The 21,027-nt window shown below is 46.7% G+C and overlaps 1 protein-coding gene and 1 long non-coding RNA gene across 3 annotated transcripts in view; one reads left to right on the forward strand and one right to left on the reverse strand.

The window, feature by feature from the left end:
• IKBIP (IKBKB interacting protein) overlaps positions 1–21,027 on the forward strand; it is a 427,064-nt gene that overhangs the window by 60,571 nt on the left and 345,466 nt on the right. The gene's annotated exons all lie outside the window — the stretch shown is intronic.
• LOC310688126 lies at positions 6,618–7,886 on the reverse strand. Its single transcript, XR_014516791.1, has 2 exons — positions 7,578–7,886; positions 6,618–7,492 (listed from the first exon to the last, which is right to left on the reverse strand). It is a non-coding gene; the product is annotated as an uncharacterized lncRNA (long non-coding RNA).

A 21,027-nucleotide genomic window follows, 5' to 3' on the forward strand; every position in this document is an offset into this window, starting at 1 on the left:
CAAGCCATGGACATATGTCTTTGTGTGTGGAATGGTCTGTATTTTATTTTTATTAAATTGGGTAGTTGCTTTATCTTGCCCAAGGCAACGCAAAGCAACTTACAACCAACCAAACAACCCCCTCTGACCACATAGCTAAATTAAAACCAGGTAGGGGAATGCATTTAAAAAACATCCCACCCACTTCTAAAAGGTCACAGGTAGTTAAAGGCCAAAAGCCTGGTTATAGAGGAAAGTTTTTGGCTAGTACAGTGGTACCTCGGGTTAAGTACTTAATTCGTTTCGGAAGTCCGTTCTTAACCTGAAACTGTTCTTAACCTGAAGCACCACTTTAGCTAATGGGGCCTCCCGCTGCCGCCACGCTGCCGGAGTACGATTTCTGTTCTCATCCTGAAGCAAAGTTCTTAACCCGAGGTAATGTTTCTGGGTTAGCGGAGTCTGTAACCTGAAGCGTATATAACCTGAAGCGTATGTAACCCGAGGTACCACTGTACCTAAAAATATATCATGATGGCGCCAGGCAAGCCTCCCTGGGGAGAGCATCCCACTAGTAGGGAACCACCGCTGGAGCGGTACCTATTTATCTACTTGCATTTTGAGGTGCTTTCGAACTGCTAGGTTGGCAGGAGCAGGGACCGAGCAACGGGAGCTCACCCCGCCGTGGGGATTCGAACCGCCAACCTTCTGATTGGCAAGTCCTAGGCTCTGTGGTTTAATCCAGATGCCTACTGGAAGCCCACAAGCGGGGCCTAAGTTCAACAGATCTTCCCACTTGTGATACCCCTTAACTCTCTCTCTCTCTCTCTCTCTCTATATATATATATATATATATACTATCCTGTTTCTATGCCTTCAACAGCACCATGACAGGACAGAAATTTAGGAGAGGACAGAGGACATGGAGTTATTCTCAGTTGGCAGCAGGTATATTTATACTTGAATGCAATGGTACAGAGAAGAGGGGAGAAATTAAAGCCAAATGGCAATGAAATGTTAAAGGCACAGGAACAAAGCTCATGTTGGCAATAATAATGCCATGTGCCTGAAGTGACTGAAAAACCTTCTCCTAATATGGAGGTGGCCCTAATTAGCAGCAATAAAAGTTTTGAGGAGGAAAGAGATGTTTAAAACAACAGCAACAAAAATACCCCTCCAAATAGCCATATTGGAAGATGGAGAGGGAACCAGCAGGAAGGTGAAACCTGAGGAGTATTTTCAATTACCTTTTAATGTGATTTGGAAAAGAAAGTCGAAAAGTTTGATCAGGGGCTAATTAAGCATAAACATACATTAACTGTTAGGGGCAGGGACCGCATAAATCAGGCCTTCTTGGAGAATTACCACAGGAAGCAGTGAAAACGACTAGTCTTTTTTGTAGTTATTTTCAAATAGCACATTTTCCCAGCAGTCCTCCAAGGGAGAATATCAAAGCATGACATTGAAACAGCATCAGTCTATATTCTCCTAAACCGTATTTCCCTTCCTTAATTGGCTCCTGCCTGCTTTAATAGCTTCATAAATGTTGCAAGGGAATAATTAAATTGTACATCACTTGAAGTTGCAGACAGCACCAAGCTAGGAGGGATTTGCAAACACGCCAGAGAAGAGAGCCATGACAAAGTGTCCCAATGACATTTCAGAGAACTTGAGAACAAAGCTCCTGTGGAACGAGATAAATAATGGATGTGCCAATGGCAAATCTTGCCCCTATCTCTCCAGCTGCAGGAGCTTTCTTGGCAGAGGAGCTGGTGCAATGACATAATGCAGGGACATAATCAACTCAGCCAGATCATAAAAATCTATTCTCACAACTGCGGTGGTCTGGAGAAACCAGATTCCAAAAAGCCTCTCTCTTTCTGCTCATTATATTAGCCATTTTGCTGCCATGTAGTCAATTCTTCCCTCAAGGTAGCCATCTTCACTATACAGTTGTAAGGAGACCCCTGTTCTCTTCACAGAGCTATGATTCCCAGAGTTCCCTGGGAAGAGGGAAACCACTTTGAAAACTGTAGCTCTGTGAGGGAAATATGGGGTCTCCTAACAACTCTCAGCACCCTTCACAAACCACAGTTCCTAGGATTCTCTGGGAGAAACCATGGTTATTTAACAAAATGCCCTGCACAAGTGTAGAACTTTACATTTGTCCCTATTGAAATTAATTTTGTTAGTTTTGGCTTGGTTCTCCAATCTGTTAAGGTCGTCCTAGTTTGGTGCCATCTGCAAATAAAGATGACGCTCCACTTGTCACTTTTTCACAGGATGAATAGGAACTGTTAGTGAGCATTTTGGGGGTTTGTTTGGTCAGTCAACCAGCTACGAATCCACAGTTATCTTATCCAGTCCACATTTTACCAGCTTCTCCGCAAGAATATCATAGGGAACTTTCATTGTGAGAAGTAAAAGTTAGTGAGGAGATGACTGTGTGAGAATTTTCAGAAAGCTTGTTACAAAGATAAATTGGCAAAGCACAGCAGAACTGTCACAGTTCAGCTGACAATGCATTTGTATCCATTCTATGCTCCTTTCAGTGCTCCAGTATTACAGGCATCCAGGCTAACACCAGGTTAATAATAATACTAATACTACTACTAATAATAAATTTATTATTTATCCCCCACCCATCTGGCTGGGCTGCCCCAGCCACTCTGGGAGGCTTCCAACAAAATATTAAAATACTGTAATGCATCAAACATTAAAAGCTTCCCTAAACAGGGCTGCCTTCAGATGTCTTCTAAAAGTCTGGTAGCTGTTGTTCTCTTTGACATCTGGTGGGAGGGTGTTCCACAGGCAGGCGCCACTACCGAGAAGGCCTCTGCCTGGTTCCCTGTAACTTGACTTCTCGCAGTGAGGGAGCCGCCAGAAAACCCTCGGTGCTGGATCTCAGTGTCCGGGCAGAACGATGGGGGTGGAGACGCTCCTTCAGGTATATAGAACCGAGGCTGTTTAGGGCTTTAAAGGTCAGCACCAACACTTTGAATTGTGCTTGGAAACGTTTGAATGGGCCCTGCAGAAAGCGCTCCTTGGAATGCTGCTTTCTTTGTGGAGAGGCCTGCCAGGTGTACCTGGTGGTGGCAGAGGCAGGCCTCAGGACAGGACTGGGCAGATGAGTCTAGCATCATTTCAATGGGGCATCATGGGTAATTAAAATGGTGGTTGGATATAGCCACCTGGTGCTGCTTGAACTGATGGGTGAGATTTGAAAAACAAGACATGGGAGTCCAGGACTGGCATTAGTGCTGAGCTGCATTGCATGCTGGAGTCCCACAGCTGCCCAAGGATCATGGGCAACCCCCCCCCCATATTCACATTCATTTTGCTGTTGCAGGAGAACCCCGGGGTTAATTTGAGCCACTGCTCTCTGGGATTTGGCCCTGAATCTGCCTCATCACCAGGGCCCATGCTGAGAATCTGTGAAATATGAGCAAATGGAATGCCTCTGAACATGTGCAAAGTGCTTGCACACACTGCCAAATAGGCCTTATCTCAGCTGTAACAAAGAGCTCTAGACTGAAAGGCGTTGGGATCTTCTCATCAGAAAGAAAATGAATGTTATTTTGATATTTTTGTTGTAAGTCGCCCAGAGAACTCTGCTTATGAACTAGCAAGCCCCCCTACCTCCCACATATAATTTAGTTACCTATATTTGCTTTAAACATTTACTGGTTTTGTGTTTTAATGATGATTTTATGTATAGCTTGTTTTTTAATTGTGTTGTGTATTTCAGCTGTGTTTTAGTTACAATTGTAACTAAACACCTTTCGGTAGGTGATTTATCAATCTTCTAAATAAATAAAATGAGGGAATAAATAAATAAGAGAGTAAATAAATAAATGCCTGTATCCATTTACTTCTAATGAGAATTATGAATACTTTCTGCCCAGCCTGCTTTATTTTTCTCTATGCCTAATGTTTGAGCTAAAGCTGTACAACTGTACAAATCTAATCAAGAAAGAAAGAAAGAAAGAAAGAAAGAAAAGATAATAAGCCTCACATTTTAAATGTGGACAAAGGTGGTTGATGAAATGCCCATTTTGTTGGATCTCTGTCTCCATACTTTATTTTGGTTGAAAGAGAGAAATCCATCCAGTTTGACAGTGCAGGCTGGAGATATGGTACAATTCAGAAAGTTAGATATGCAATTTGGATTCCTCAATCCAGCATTAGTTCAGAGTAAACAATTATTACAAACACCCATAGGCATAAAATCCTACTGTGTTTAAAAGTATTTTATCTTTTACTTTGCATAAAAACTCAGAGCAATTCTCATATTTTTCTCTTTTCTCAAATCTGAAAAATAAGAATTTTAATTCTTGAGCTTCCAGGCTTGTCTTTGAATATGCACATTTACATCGATGAATTCATTTGTGCTAGTGACATATTTGAAAGTAGCCATGGGCTAATGTATAACTAATTATTATTATTATTTTTATTAACAATGACTGACACATAATGCAAAATTCACACCATTGTTATTCTGCATTTCCAAGCAGAGTGATACTTCCCCATTATCAGAGTTCTGATCCTTCTTGTGTTCATGGAGTGGGGCCAGAGATATAGCCCCACTCCAAGCACCCCATGTGTGTAGACAGGATTTTACGGGGGGGGAGGCCTTTTGTTGGGGGGGGCAGAACCGACGTGATTGGTCAGTTAGCTAAGTATTTCTATTGTTTAACTTGATCTAGGGGGGCAGCTGCACACCTGCCCATGATGCACCCCAGGCTGTGAGTTGTGGTCTACCTGTATGAGGTGTAGTCCCATCTACACCATGCACTTACAGCACAGGGCTTCTCCTTAAGAATCCTGGGAACTGTAGTTTGTGAAGGGTGCTGGGAAATGTAGCTCTGTGGGTATTTACTATAGTTTTCAGCAGTAGCATCTAGAGCAGCCTTTCTCAACCTGTGGGTCCCCAGATGTTGTTGGACTACAACTCCCATCATCCCTGAGCTCTGGCCTTGCTAGCTAGGGGTGATGGGAGTTGTAGTCCAACAACATCTGGGGACCCGCAGGTTGAGAAAGGCTGATCTAGAGGCTGTGCAGCTGGGAAAGTATTGCTCTCCTGGCTTCCCAACATAGCAAGCTGCTGTTTCTTACTGAGAGACAGCAGGAAGGGGTGCGAAGTGGGGAGCCTGGCAGTGGGAATGACAGACTGGCTCCACTTACACATGCCACATCGCACCAAGCCTCTCACACCATGCTGCTGCTGGTTCCCAGGATGCTTTGAGGGAAGCCATGATTGTTAAAAGTGGCATAAATGTGCTTTAAGCTTATGGTGTGGGTGTGATATTTGTTGCTGGAACGTACAGTGGTACCTCAGGTTACATATGCTTCAGGTTACAGACTCCGCTAACCCAGAAATATTACCTCGGGTTAAGAACTTTGCTTCAGGATGAGAACAGAAATCATGCTCCAGCGGCGCGGCAGCAGCAGGAGGCCCCATTAGCTAAAGTGGTGCTTCAGGTTAAGAACAGTTTCAGGTTAAGAACGGACCTCTGGAACAAATTAAGTACTTAACCCGAGGTACCACTGTATTAGGAATTTATAAGCGTTTGTAAACAAGGAAGTGGGCAAAGTCATGTTAATTGTGTTCTTCACAACTCAAGCAATGGGCATATCTGTCTAAAGGAGCAGTCCCTAAAGGCCATTACGTCCAGGCTCTAAGATTACCTGGCCCCATCGGTGAAAGGCTCAGCCACACCAGCAACTGGTTTTGTCCAAGTATACTCTTTTTTACTGCAGAGATAGTAACAGATCACTGAAATGAAGAACATTCTGGACATTGCAATACCTCTCCTTCCACGATGTGCTGCTCTCATCATCATTGCGTGGCGAGTTCCCGCCCCCCACCAGGATAAATAAAGACACGAGACACCATAGTTTAAGGTTAAATGGGCGAATTAGGCCACAACTTTATTGAATTCAGGAATGAGAGGCATTGGCTTAGGCATTGGTCCTAACGACTATCCGGCTCCAGCCCATTTGCTGGAGACACGGGGAAGGGTTAACACTAAATCGGGGGAGTCTCCCACCGAGGCACGTCGACTAAGAGCTCCCCCGGGTCACCGCTCTGGGGCGTGCCTTTGGCCCTCACCTCCATAGGCTTCGGACAGGGCCACGCCCCCCGGAGTCCTTTAACGGACCACCCTTCGCTCACTGGGGGGAGGTGATGGCGTTCCTCCCCCCCCACACATCCTCTTAACCCCTTCTTACCAATGCCTACCGCCAATGCCGAAGAGTTGTGACGAGTTGCTACGAGGTAGGCGAAAAACCAAATGGCTATAAATTGCCAATTGGGAAAAATTCCTACCATGCCCCATGTGGCGACAGACCGAAGTCCATAGCAAAGTCAGAGACCTACCTAAAGCCTACCTAAAGGGAGGGAGGGTGGGAAAACGTGGGGCTAGCCGGCGAAAAGAGGGCGAGCCCCTTCTGCACCGGCCCTAAATAGGGCAGACACGGCCGGGATTTCTCTGCTCTCGCGGGGGCTGAAACCAGCCCCCGCTCACGTGGGGGGTGGGCGTGAAGCCCGCAACCCCACCTCTTGGGGCAGGCCCAGAAGTGGCTTTGCGTGGCGAGTTCCCGCCCCCCACCAGGATAAATAAAGACACGAGACACCATAGTTTAAGGTTAAATGGGCGAATTAGGCCACAACTTTATTGAATTCAGGAATGAGAGGCATTGGCTTAGGCATTGGTCCTAACGACTATCCGGCTCCAGCCCATTTGCTGGAGACACGGGGAAGGGTTAACACTAAATCGGGGGAGTCTCCCGCCGAGGCAAGTCGACTAAGAGCTCCCCCGGGTCACCGCTCTGGGGCGTGCCTTTGGCCCTCACCTCCATAGGCTTCGGACAGGGCCACGCCCCCCAGAGTCCTTTAACGGACCACCCTTCGCTCACTGGGGGGAGGTGATGGCGTTCCTCCCCCCCCACACATCCTCTTAACCCCTTCTTACCAATGCCTACCGCCACACGAGCAATCGCTCGCCGCCAATACTCTCATGCCTGAAACCAATCTCTTACCCCCTTTGCTATATCAGTAAGCCACATGTCATTTCCCGCATCTGAAAGATGCACGCCATCAAGCCAAATATCATTTCCCGCATCTGAAAGATGCACGCCATCAAGCCGGTAGAGGGCCTCGCAGTTGCCCGGGTGGTCAATGACCCACCCACCCAGAGCTGCCACTCTACGCACCACCGCCCGATCCAAGGCTTTCCTAGCCCTATTTGTGGCTATCGGGCACCTGCTCTCTCTCCAAACCCGGCTTTCCATCAACAAGGCCCCAAGAATGGTGATGTTTGGATAAGAGGCCTTACGCACCACCGCCCGATCCAAGGCTATCCTAGCCCTATTTGTGGCTATCGGGCACCTGCTCTCTCCCCAAACCTGGCTTTCCATCACCAAGGCCCCAAGAATGGTGATGTTTGGATAAGAGGCCTTACGCACCACCGCCCGATCCAAGGCTATCCTAGCCCTATTTGTGGCTATCGGGCACCTGCTCTCTCCCCAAACCCGGCTTTCCATCAACAAGGCCCCAAGAATGGTGATTTTTGGATAAGAGGCCCTAGGCTATCGGGCACCTGCTCTCTCCCCAAACCTGGCTTTCCATCAACAAGGCCCTAAGAATGGTGATGTTTGGATAAGAGGCCTTACGCACCACCGCCCGATCCAAGGCTATCCTAGCCCTATTTGTGGCTATCGGGCACCTGCTCTCTCCCCAAACCTGGCTTTCCATCACCAAGGCCCCAAGAATGGTGATGTTTGGATAAGAGGCCTTACGCACCACCGCCCGATCCAAGGCTATCCTAGCCCTATTTGTGGCTATCGGGCACCTGCTCTCTCCCCAAACCCGGCTTTCCATCAACAAGGCCCCAAGAATGGTGATTTTTGGATAAGAGGCCCTAGGCTATCGGGCACCTGCTCTCTCCCCAAACCTGGCTTTCCATCAACAAGGCCCTAAGAATGGTGATGTTTGGATAAGAGGCCTTACGCACCACCGCCCGATCCAAGGCTATCCTAGCCCTATTTGTGGCTATCGGGCACCTGCTCTCTCCCCAAACCTGGCTTTCCATCACCAAGGCCCCAAGAATGGTGATGTTTGGATAAGAGGCCTTAAGTTCCTCAAAGTCACTAAAGATATGCCACATCAAGTCGACTGCCTTTCTGTAAGCTGAATCCTTTTCGCCTAATTGGATAACCAAAGCATCTGGGGGGGGGCCCACCGCTGCCGCTCTGGCCCTAATTGCAGACAACATTCCGGCCCAGTGCATTCCCCTCCGAGAGATCCATGATATATTGATGTAGTTAAGGTGCGGCCCGAGACCGGAATTGATGGCGCAGACCCTGGCCCAATGCACAATGCTGTGCCCGATTATCCAGATGCGCGCCCTCATAGCTCCTGCACCATAGGGTCCCTGTTAACGGCATGGTTTCTAACCCGGTGGACAGTGCAGGGCCTATAATCCAAATGTGCACCGCAACGTCACCTGAAAGCAAAAGAAGGTAACGAAGCCAGGTCAAGTATACTGTGAACAATCACAACGTCTTACGAATATATCCCTTAAATGCATCAGACTTCCACTGCCCCCAAGTCCTTCATCCTTTCAGCTGATAGTCGCAAATGCAGTGCTGTAGTGGCGGCCCCAATCCTGAAGGAGTTAGCCACGAATTCAGCTGAGGATAAACCGCAGGCAGCAATCACCCTTTGCATAATGCACGTGGACTGATGCCATGCAAGGCGAGAGCCATCCAAATGTATAAGAAATGGACCTGAGACGGTTGGTCTCACGTACATGAAATGTTTAGTGTCCTTTACTGCTGATCGGTTTTGGAACATTGGACATGCAGGACTAAATTGGATCTGAACAAGGTCAGGTCTCTCAAACTAACCCCAGGCAGCGGATTCTGGTTGGCCCTTACAAACCACTTTGCCAATGCGCATAGCGCCAAATGCAGTGGAGTATGCAGCTGAAAATAACCGGGCCTTGTCCTCGGACCAACAGATACTCCATATTTTATTTTATTATTATAATTTTAATTTTATTTAATTATTTATTTATTTTGGAATTGGCATAGAATGTCATAAGGGCCTTCTACCATCACTTTTAGGTGGCTGCAGCCTGCGCCAGCCCTACAACAACAACAATCATAATAGGAATAATAATAATTTATTATTTGTACCCCGCCCCTCTGGCTGTGTTTCCCCAGCCACTCTGGGCGGCTTCCAACAAAACACGACCCAGCACCCTCCAATGTACCAAGTATTGCAGAGCTTCAGCCTTGGTAGGGGGTGTGTCAAGCCTAGGATTTACTAATTTGCCTTGAGGTGTGTCAAGCCTAGCATTTATTCATTTATTATTTATTAATTTATTATTTATTTATTTATTTATTTATAAATTTGCCTTGAAACTCCATAAGATCTAAGCGTGGATGGGGCTCCTGAAGCTAATACTCCCTTCAGGACATCACGTTCCCAAGGCTCCAAAGGTGCTCCCGGAATGGCTGTGGCAATTTGCTGCGCCTGAGCATCTGTGATGTCATTGTTAACCCTAGGGGTAAATTTGGTAGAGAAAATAGATGTTTAATTCTAAGCACAAAAGGACAAAGGTCCGGGACAGATCTGCCACTCTAGGAGAGTGCGGTAATCGCTTTGACAGGACACTGACAACCGTTTGATTGTCGGTCCAGAAGCATACCTGGTGATTCCTGAACTCGTCAGCACGCAAATGCCATTGTACTTTTCCAGGAACTTCAACCCAACCTTCAGGTCTGACTTGACCACTTTAGAGAGGCGCACTCAGTGTTGGGGAGCACGCAGTCCCGCTGACAGCTTAGTCAATCACCCACAAAAGGGGGTGGCCAGGGGACACTACCCAGCATGCGAAGTTGAGGTGACCGAAGTGTGAATTTTGTGACGTGTGCCCCAATTTTCTGAATGATGTGCAAGTCCAGGTGCAGCGCTTACCTGGGTTTGGTTCCCCCTGGAAAGAGAGATGACTGGAGTCTTAAGGTGTATCTGTAATATTTGAGTTTCTTTACAAAGATGCAGGTTGAGCATAGGTTGGAGGCACAGCTTAGCACTTCAACGAATTAGCCACATCTACTTCCCTAGGTCAGATTCTCAGAGAGCAGTTCTCACACCTGCAAATCCTTCCGGGTTTCATTCCTACCTCTCCCTTCTTTTGTCTGGGCAGCTTTCTGGGCCATTTACCTGTAATTTCCTTAAGAATAGAAGTGGCTGGCATACTTAGTCACTGACTATTAAGCTGATTTAAGCAGCCCTTCTGGGTGCATTAACCCTCCCCTTTCCAAACCTCAAACTTAAACATTCATTATTTTCAGCAACCAAGTTGCATTTTCATTTCTAAATTCAGTGAACTCCTACTTTGGAACATCATTCCCCTGAGTCAAAATTTCCAATACACTGCTCCACCATCATGTTCTGCTTCCCCCCATTGCTTTTGAGCCTCAATTTTGCCTTACCAACTTCTGTCTACCTTTGGAGTTCCGGGAATTCTAAACTTGCTACATAGCCCTCACACGGGAATTTGCAAAATAGCTGAGGATGTAATTGCAGGATTTCCTAGATGTAAACCTTTGCAGAAGGATGCTTATTTAGTTTTGGAAACCACCGAGGAAAGGAACTAATCAATGCCCCTGGGCATCTTCTTCCATTGCCCAGATGTTCTACTCAGTGTTACTTTTCCCTGATATGCAAAGTAAAACTGTAGTGTGCACCCCTCAGAGAAGGAAGCCACAAACTGCTGCTTGTAACCATTTTAAACCTGGACATATCTGTGAATTTCCTGCTAGATTCCTGTTGGGACCTGTTCATGAATGCAGCTCCAGAGAAGTTGTGTGGATGATTATTACAGTTCCATATTTTCAACCATTGTTGTCCCTCGGGAGACTGAGATGTTAGCGGTACCCACACTGCAATACTTTATCAGAAGGGGAATACCTGTGATAGTCTTTTGGCTTGTGTTGTCTGCTAGGAAGGGTGCCAAGAGGTGCACTCCATATTGCTTCCCACATGCCAGAGATGGAGAACCGGTGGGTTCCTGATGTTCTTGGACTCCAGCTCCCATCAGCCCCAGCTAGCTAATAGTCAGGGATGATGGGAATTGAAGTCCAAGAACACTCCCACCCTAAGCCATTCCACAAGCCCTGAGTGCATGGGGGTGGGGGTTCCCTGCTGCTTGCAACTACAACTGGTGTTTCTTGTACTTCCCATGGCAGTCGTCAAGGAACCTGAAAGTTCCTATCATGTCACGACTTTGTCTTCTTTAAGCAGTTTAATATATGCCCAGTTTCTTCAGCTATTCCTATCACAGGCAAAACTCTTATTTATTGCTCCCATCTGAACACTATTTTAAAGTTATTAACTTTAACAATTTACTCAACACCGTGACTAGATCCAATCCTCACAGAAAATACAGGATAATTAGTCTGATAACTCATGCTTCCATTCCACCATCTTGCTGTCTCTAGCGGCCACATTTTAAAAATCCATCTTCTTACAGCTTTCCTTTACTGTTCTCAAGCATACAGTACAATTACCACTAACTTCTGCTTTCATTTGTCTTCCTCTGCACCTGCAAAGGACATCAATGACAAAAGAGACAATAACTTAAAATGAAAGATAGGTTCAGGATCATGGTCAATAACAGCTTCCAACCCAGGCTAATATGGAGCAGGGGCTTTCATGGGGATTGGGCAAATGGGCTACCCCCCTTTTTCCCGTGCCAAGGCCTCAATACTGTTTGTGCTCCTGTGTCTCAAAACCCCTCAGATATGTAAAATGTGATCACACATTTAATGCAACTTATAGTTGGACCCTAGTCTTAGTTATCTATTTTTAGTTATCTTAGTCCACAAACCAGAGTCAAGAACAAAATGGAAGCTACATGAAAAATGGTGGTAAGACCTAATTATCTATTCCACTCTATGAGCCATGCACTGAGCCTTATCACACATGCAAGCAAAAATTTACACAAGTTACTACAGATTAGAATTATAACCTTTTTAAAGTTTGGATGTGTGGGGGACATTGTTGCTTGTTGCTATTATTAAGCAATTTGGGAGGCAGGAACCCTTGCCAGCAGTAGCGGTTGGTGGGGTGGCACAATCAGGGGAGCATTGCTCAGCTGGCTTCGTAATGCTGTGCATCGCAGTCAGTTACTGAGGGGACTAGGGGCAAGGCAGCAGCATTGGCTTGGTGCAGGGCAGGCACAGTGGTGGAGGCAATCTGATGCTCCCACTACTGTACCTGCATTCAGTGGTGTAGGAAGGGTGTGTGTGGTGCGTCCCGGGTGTCATCCCTGAAGGGGGTGACAAAATGGCTATGAGCTATGTGACACAGTGGCTTGGGCACCTGCAGACTCCACACTGCCCAAAACGGCAGCGTGGGGCTTGCACTCGCCTGCTGCCTCTCCCTCAGCCACCCGACAGCTGGGGGGGGGGTAGTGGCGAGGCTCGATGGAGCGCGCCCTGCCCCAGCTTGCCTCGCCCAATGGGTGGCTTGCCCCGCCCCTGGGTGGAGGGCACATGTGATGCTCCATGCGCCTGAGCTACGCTGCTGCATGTGTGTGTGTGTTGGTCCCGTGGGTTACCCGAGAGGCAAGGTCCAAGTCCGGTCCGTGGTCAAAGGTGCAATGAGGAGCAGTCTGTAGTAGCTGAAGCTGGGTGCAGGGCAGGGAGTCGGGTGAAGTCAGGAACAGGCTTGCAAGCAGGGAGTCAGGGCGGGTCAGGAGCTCAGGCAGGAACTAGCAACCAACAGTGTTACTCCTGCAACTTGGGACTGGGGCTGGCCGGCTTTTATCTGCCCCAAGGCATTAGGGTAGCCCTGATCCTCTGGTGACTTGCCTCTCCTGGCCTAGAGGCGAGCACTCCTCCTGCGGGAACTTAGTTCCCTCTGCCTCTCTGCCCTGAGCCTCTGCAGCTCAGGAGAGGCTGGAGGGTTACTGGACCCAGAGGCAACCTCAGCTTCCCCTGACGGGGCTGAAAGTGGAGCACCTGCAGGCAATGCGTCCTCCATCACCTCAGGAGCCAGAACAGACTCAGCTGATGCCTGCATCTGAGGATCCAGCACAGGTGATGACCCTTCAGGCTCATGTCCTAGCCCCGGCTCAGCTGGTTCTGGAGGTGGGGAATCCTGTGCAGGCTGGGATCCCTCAGGTCTGAATCCCAGGCCATCACAGTGTGTGTGGTGGGGAACCAGCTGCAGATTGCAAACAACAGGAGCAAAGCATAGCAAACAGGTCTGCAACCAGCTACCCCTCTAAGAAGGCTTCAGCTGGGCAATTTGGAATGGGCAGCAAGCAGAGGGGTGCTGTGGGTGCCGTGGTCCTGGGCCCAATTTTGAGAGGGGGCGCAAACAGGCACCCCCCCCAGCAGGCTCTTTCACTGGAGCCTGACTCTGCACCAGAAGGAGCTGCGCTTTGGCAGTGGTGCTTGTGCCTGGCGCAGCTCTGCGGGGGCCAGGTCAGGCCTGGCCCAGGGAAGGAGAGCAGGTGAGTGGGTGGCAGTGCTGCTGCCCACGGCCACTGCAGCAGCTCTACCTCCAAGTCACTTCTGATCTGGCAGCGGAGAGCAGGAGAGCCGGAGGAAATGCTTTCCTCCTTGGCTGTGAGGCACCTCCTGCTTGGCTGCAGCAGCTCCCTAACCCTGAACTGTGACCCGTGGAGGGCGCCCTTTGGGGGCGTGCCCCATGTGCCCACCCCAGGCATTGTGGGAATGCGCTCCACTGCTGCCTGCAATGCACTGAGCCCCCGAATGCGTTGCCTCCCCCTCCCTCTCAATCACTGGCAGTACCACACAGTGTTGAGAAACCAGGTGAGCTATGCTGCAATGCCTGGCTGGCCTGCCCTGCTAGCTGCTACTGCTTCCCCGTCAACTTTAAATCACCCATTGATCTATCAGCAATCAATGCATGAGACATGCTGGAGAGATATATATGAAATATCAAACATACCATGGTTTGTGGCATATTCCACATCATTTTGTTTCCTCTTGTGACTAGGCATCTTTCACTTGGGAAGGGCTTTATATTCACACTCCAGTGTTTTTCTCTCAGCTCAACTCCCCTTCACTCCAGTTTTTAAAACCATTCCACGCAAGAGTGGGTCCTACAGTTTGGATTTTAGCAAGTTCCCAATCTCCAACTCTGCTTTAAGGTAGCCTTTGATAACAATGCAGAAATTGGTTTTCCCCCAGAAGTGACTTCAAACTTCACAGAAGTTTAAATTTTTCAACTCTTGTCCAATTTTTTTATTTTTTATTATTTTAAAGCAACTGCAGTGTTATTGGTTCTCTGAACCACTGGCAAACTTTTGATATATGAAAAGCTGCTTTCTAAGGCACTTCGGGAACATAAATCTTGCTGGAAAGAAATGTGCGGACTTTAGTACTTATGCTTTTACAAGAAGCATAAAATGTTCAGTTGTGATTTGGCCTGGGACTACCATTAGTCCTCTCAATTTGCTTTAGGGATTTGAGAGTATTTGGTGATCAAATCCTGTTGTATTTCATGGACATGTAACAGTGCTGAAACCCTGGAGGAAGGGACTGGTCTCAGAACTGCTACTCAGTTGACATTCTCTACTTAGGTACCAATACATGAACAGAGCGAATATGTGTTTAGGTACCTGGTACAGTGGTACCTTGGGTTAAGAACTTAATTCGTTCTGGAGGTGCATTCTTAACCTGAAACTGTTCTTAACCTGAGGTACCGCTTTAGCTAATAGGGCCTCCCGCTGCCACCGCGCTGCTGCCATGCGATTTCTGTTCTCATCCTGAAGCAAAGTTCTTAACCCAAGGTACTATTTCTGGGTTAGTGGAGTCTGTAACCTGAAGCGTCTGTATCCTGAAGCATCTGTAACCCGAGGTACCACTATAGCTGGGAATGTTTTATATCCTCTCTCTATAGGCTTGTGTGGTTTAAAATGAAACAAAAGCAACCATAACAAATCCCTGCTGTATCATTTCACAGATGGATTTCACAGTTTGGAATTCTTCTAAAATCTACAGGTGAGCTTCATATATGCTTGGAGTTATGTACATGTGTTTAAAACAACACCTTTCTATTTGATCAACATTGAAACAATGATTAGGAAAGGATCCAGGACCTGTTTCAGTGTTTACGGCTGTGAAAAGAGATTCCACAAGGTGGCAGAATTTCACACAGAATTTCCAGTAATTTGGTAAGCATAAGGCTGCAGGTGGGCTCACTTGACTATGGACCCCAGCTTTACTTTGCTCCCAGATGTAGAATTGACAGTCATATTATGAAGAAGGTATTGCCACTGCACATTTAAGGCTGCAGATTGCATTCCATTACAGTGGTGCCTCGCAAGACGAAATTAATCTGTTCCGCGAGTCTCTTCGTCTTGCGGTTTTTTCGTCTTGCGAAGCACGGCTATTAGCGGCTTAGCGGCTATTAGTGGCTTAGCGGCTATTAGCGGCTTAGCGGCTATTAACGGCTTAGCGGCTATTAATGGCTTTAAGAAAAAGGAAACAAACTCGCAAGAACTTGCAAGACGTTTTGTCTTGCGAAGCAAGCCCATAGGGAAATTTGTCTTGCGGAACGACTCAAAAAACAGAAAACTCTTTCGTCTTGCGCGTTTTTCGTCTTGCGAGGCATTCGTCTTGCGAGGTACCATTGTATATCAGACCTCACCTGGAGTACTGTGTCCAGTTCTGGGCACCACAGTTCAAGAAGGACACTGACAAACTGGAACGTGTCCAGAGGAGGGCAACCAAAATGGTCAAAGGTCTGGAAACGATGCCTTATGAGGAATGGCTAAGGGAGCTGGGCATGTTTAGCCTGGAGAAGAGGAGGTTAAGGGTGATATGATAGCCATGTTCAAATATATAAAAGGATGTCACATAGAGGAGGGAGAAAGGTTGTTTTCTGCTGCTCCAGAGAAGCGGACACGGAGCAATGGATCCAAACTACAAGAAAGAAGATTCCACCTAAACATTAGGAAGAACTTCCTAACAGTAAGAGCTGTTCAACAGTAGAATTTGCTGCCAAGGAGTGTGGTGGAGTCTCCTTCTTTGGAGGTCTTTAAGCAGAGGCTTGACAACCATATGTCAGGAGTGCTCTGATGGTGTTTCCTGCTTGGCAGGGGGTTGGACTCGATGGCCCTTGTGGTCTATTCCAACTCTATGATTCTATGATTCTATAACCTCATGTCTGGAAAAAAAGAGAGAAAAGGGCTTATTTATTAAATTAAACATGGCAAGTGATTGAAAGATGATGTCTCACTAGGTCACATATTATGTTAAGGATGCTTCAAAAATGCAGCCTTAAATGTACAATGGCAATAGCTTTTCCATAACGTGATGAAGCAGCAAAAATAGCTAATGCTATTTTAGGCTGCATCAACAGAATTATAGTGTCCCAATCAAGGGAAGTCATATTCTGCCTTGGTCCGACCACATCTGGAATACTGTGTCCACTTCTGAGCATGATAGCTTAAGAAGGATATTGACAAGCTGGAACATGTGCAGAGGAGGGTGACCAATATGATCAAGGGTCTGGAAACCAAGCCCTATGAGAAACAGGTAAGGGAGATGGGTATGTTTAGCTTGTAAAAGAGGAGATTGAGAGGAGATATGATAGCCATCTTCAAATATCTAAAGGGCTGTCACACGGAGGATGGAGTAAGCTGGGTTTTTCCTGCTCTAGAGGCTAAAACCCGAGCTGATGAATTCAAGTTACAAGCAAAGAAATTCTGACTAAACTTCAGGAAGAACTTTCTGATGCTAAGAGCTGTTTGATGGTGGAATGGACTCCTTTGGAAGGTGGTGGACTCTCCTTCTTTGTAGGATTTTAAGGAGAGGGTGAATGGTCACTTGTCACGTATGAGCTAGTCAGTGTAGTGTAGTGGTTAAGAGCAGTGGACTCGTAATCTGGTGAACCAGGTTCGCGTCCCCACTCCTCTACATGCAGCTGCTGGGTGACCTTGGACTAGCCACACTTCTCTGAAATCTCTCAGCCTCACAAACCTCACAGAGTGTTTGTTGTGGGGGAGGAAGGGAAAGGAGAATGTTAGCCGCTTTGAGACTCCTGAAGGGGAGTGATAAAGCAGGATATCAAATCCAAACTCCTCCTCCTCTTCCTCCTCCTCTTCTTCTGGTTGAGATTCCTGCATTGCAGGGGGTTGGACTAGGTGACCCTCAGGGTATGTTGGACAGTATTTTGGACTGCTGGCCTGATTCTACAGGCTCTTCTTATGTTCTTACGGGTTACCACCAGATCTTGCCCCATGAAGCCCTAAATGGCTTAGGACTAAGTTACCCAAAGACCTACCTTCCCCCATATAACCTACCTGAGAATTGAGATCCTCCACAAGGGTCCTTCTAACCAGTGCTATTTTTCTAGAAAAAGAGGTGCCGGAGCTCACAATGAATACCTCCATTTTTCTCTAATAATGGCAATGGCGCCCAAACTGAGGGTTACTGGACCTGAGTTCCTGCGAGTTCTAGCTGGAAAAAAGCCCTGCTTCTAATTGTCCCATCAGGTACCCATTAGGCAACAATGCAGAGGAGGTCCTTTTCTGTGGTCCCCTTGCCTCTGAAGGTTCCCCCCCCCCAAGGGATGAAAGTGCATAAGAATGTAATAAGAGCCCTGCTAGATCAGGCCAACAGCCTATCTTGTCCAGCTTCCTATTCTTACAGTGTCCCACAAATCCCCGTGGGAAGGCTGCAAGCAGGACAGAAGCGCCTTAGCACTCTCCTCACTTGTGATTCCCAGCATCTGGGGATCTGTGTGGCTTCTCCCCTGCTTGCATTTGGGATGGTAGTTAAAGCTTTTATTTGAACCTTCCTAGTTTTTTGGACTAGGAAGGTTAAAAAGAAAAGCTTTAACTACCATCCTCTGGAAGGACAGATCGTGAAGCTGAGGCTCCAATACTTTGGCCACCTCATGAGAAGAGAAGACTCCCTGGAAAAGACCCTGATGTTGGGAAAGAGAAGGGGACAACAGAGGACGAGATGGTTGGACAGTGTTCTCGAAGATACCTGCATGAGTTTGACCAAACTGCGGGAGGCAGTGGAAGACAGAAGTGCCTGGCGTGCTCTGGTCCATGGGGGTCACGAAGAGTCGGACACGACCAAACAACTAAACAACAACAACAACAAGTTTTTTGGACTGCCATAATCTCCATTGTCTCTGTTGCTTGTTGTTATTGTTTTACTCCTTTAGGCGTGCACTGCTCTGATCTCCTTAGGGAGGAAAAGCGGAATATAAATGTTCACAATGCTGCGTAATATCTTAAACATTGCCCTGAGTGCTACAGTAAAAGGAACACCTGCCAAACTGCTTCTAAGATCCCCATTTCTCAATACATCAAAGGAAAGTTCAAGAGACATTACTGGACAATGATCTTGGCAGGATATAATTATGCAGGAAGAAGCTTCTCCTTTATGGCCATCAGCTCTGCTTCAAATAAAGTGCAGAGATTTATAACTTTTGAAAAAATGCTATTTAATCTCTCTTTCTTTCTGTGTAATAAAGATTAGCTGTTTCCTTAGCAGCAGAATGCCATCATCATTGGCAGTAATATCTTCTTCTAAACCTCTTATGTGCAGAAGCAGAGGTTTAAAGTGCAACGCTGCCGTCAAAAGCCAGCCAGCCTCCCCTGGTGCCGAGATGAACAAAAGGACCAAGGTCCTTAGCAATGCTACAGCCCTTTGATCTCTAAAAGCCACTCCAGCTGGAAAGCAGCTGTTCTTCTGTAGATCTAGTTGCTCGCCCCCTACCCTCTCTGCTTTTCATGGCAACTTGCCAGAGTTCCCTTTGTCCTTCCAGTGCTAACTCATACTGTAGGTAAGGCATGCTGTTCGAGGAGTAGTTCTGAGGAAGCCTTGCAAAGTTGCTGAAAAGCCTATTTTGGGGGTTGGCTTACACTGCATCTCATAAAGTTAAAATCAGGGCCAAGCGGGGACCAGCAAAGCCCTTTTCTTTCAAAAGTCTGCCATCTCATTTGGTGCGGTGTGTTCCTTCCAAGCATGTGTTAGGATGTTGCCTGCCATCTATCTACATTTTACATGGTCATACAAGCCCTTCATGTCTTGGGATGTTACTGATCAGATCCCCTGCTTTATCTCGCTTGAGTCCCTTTGTGTAAAGTGCCCTTGTCTGACACTTTATGGAGGGCTCATTCGCACTTTCCTTTTGCCACGTCCGAGCACTTTTTCTGCCCCAGTATTTTCCCCACACAAACCCGCTCTTTAAAGCTGAATCGGAACAAACAGCAATTCAAGCCTGTAGTCTCCACTGCCATCAGTTGACACCAACATGGTTCTACCACTACAGAGAGTGGTAGCCATCGACTATAACATCAATACAGCTATGGGCCTTTCTGCTCTTACTGTTTATTGTGGTATAGTTGCTGTTTGATCCACTGTTTAAGAGTGAATTTGTAGCTGATTGTCTTCAACTTTGGTTGCATGTTCCTGCTATTGGAGAGTAAACCCAACATGGTGGATTGTGACGAAATTGAGAACTGTTCTGCGGCTGTAGCTACACCCCTTATGTACCATTGTCTTCCTCTGGTCAGTAAATTTCAGCATTATGAGCATGTGCACAGGGAAAACCCTTTTGCGGCTCAATTTTTTTTTTATTTAATGCCCAATAATCCAGAATTCTAATCCTGTGGAAATATAGGAGATTAGAAGGAACTTTATGTCTGTCTGAGCTATGGTAAAGCCTGGTTATTGTGATGTAATTTTGTCTGCATCTAATGATTGTTGTACTATGACTCAGTACCATTGTCTCTACCTGCAATATCTCCCTTGTAAACTGAGTTCACAAACTGACAGCTCACACCATGCCCACCATCCCTCAACCCCCCCCCCCCACTCAGAAACCAGGACTATGCTTGAACACATGCCACACAAATGAAAATATGGAGGAATCATTCCAGATCCTTCACAGAAGTTGGATTATTATTATTATTATTTTTTGCTTTACTGTAAAAGAAAAAAGCATTTTAATGGGTACATTATTCTGGAATACTAGCTGAATAATGATGACATTGTGTTGCAGCATTCCCCCAAAGTCTGAAATCCCCTAGCAACTATTTCAGTAGAAATGGTAAATGTGGAAAGACCCCTAAGGTGACCATTCTGTCCCATTATGCCAGGAAGCTGAGAAGTATGTGAATTTGCATTTGGATCTAGCGATCTGCCTACAGGCGTTTGACAGCTCATATATGGGGGAGTGATAGCGAAGATCCTCTGCTAGGAATATATTCTGAAATGCCTGCTTCTTTCTCCAAAAATATCCAACTGAATAAGTATATTTAATTGTCTGACACCTGACGGTTCTATTGTCCTCTCAAATTGTAGATTTAAACTTTTGATGCTCCTTGCTTCAACGGAGACCAAAGGCATCTGGAAGAGCTCAGAGCTGAGCCAGCTTTGGCAAGACACAGTCATTTCTTTGTGGACACACCTCCTGGTCTTGATGTCTCCATCATTCTATGCAACGCCAAGGCAAATCATCTGTATCTTCATCTAGCTCATCTTCTTTGTAGGGCTGTTCTAAATGTGACTGAATGGGTGCAGCTTCTTTATGATTTGTTCCAATCTGCATGACTCTCATCTGCTGAAACATTAAGATGAAATGAGAACACCCATATGGAGTGGATCTGAGCAGGGTCCTGTAATCTTTCTCCATGCAAAGTCACTGCAACAACATTATTGGGGGCCCTGCCATAGGAAAGATTCTGGTGTTCTCTGCCTTTTTCCTTTTCAGCAGACTTCCCTTAATATTGTAGTGTTCAAAGCAGATTGCTATGTCTCTAAGACAGGGGTGGCTAGCCTGTGGCTGCCCAGATGTTGCTGGACTACATCTTCCATCATCCCTGACTACTGGCCATAATGGCAGGAGCTGATGAGAGTTGCAAGCCTGACAACTTCTGGAGGACATAGCTATCCCTGCTCAAGGCTTTGCATTAGAAAGGGGCTTAGGTGCTCCTTATCTCAGTCAGCAAAGCATGAGATTCTCAATTTCAGGGTCTT

This window comes from Podarcis liolepis (assembly GCF_965112155.1).
Source record: "Podarcis liolepis genome assembly, chromosome: 10".
NCBI lineage: Eukaryota > Metazoa > Chordata > Lepidosauria > Squamata > Lacertidae > Podarcis > Podarcis liolepis.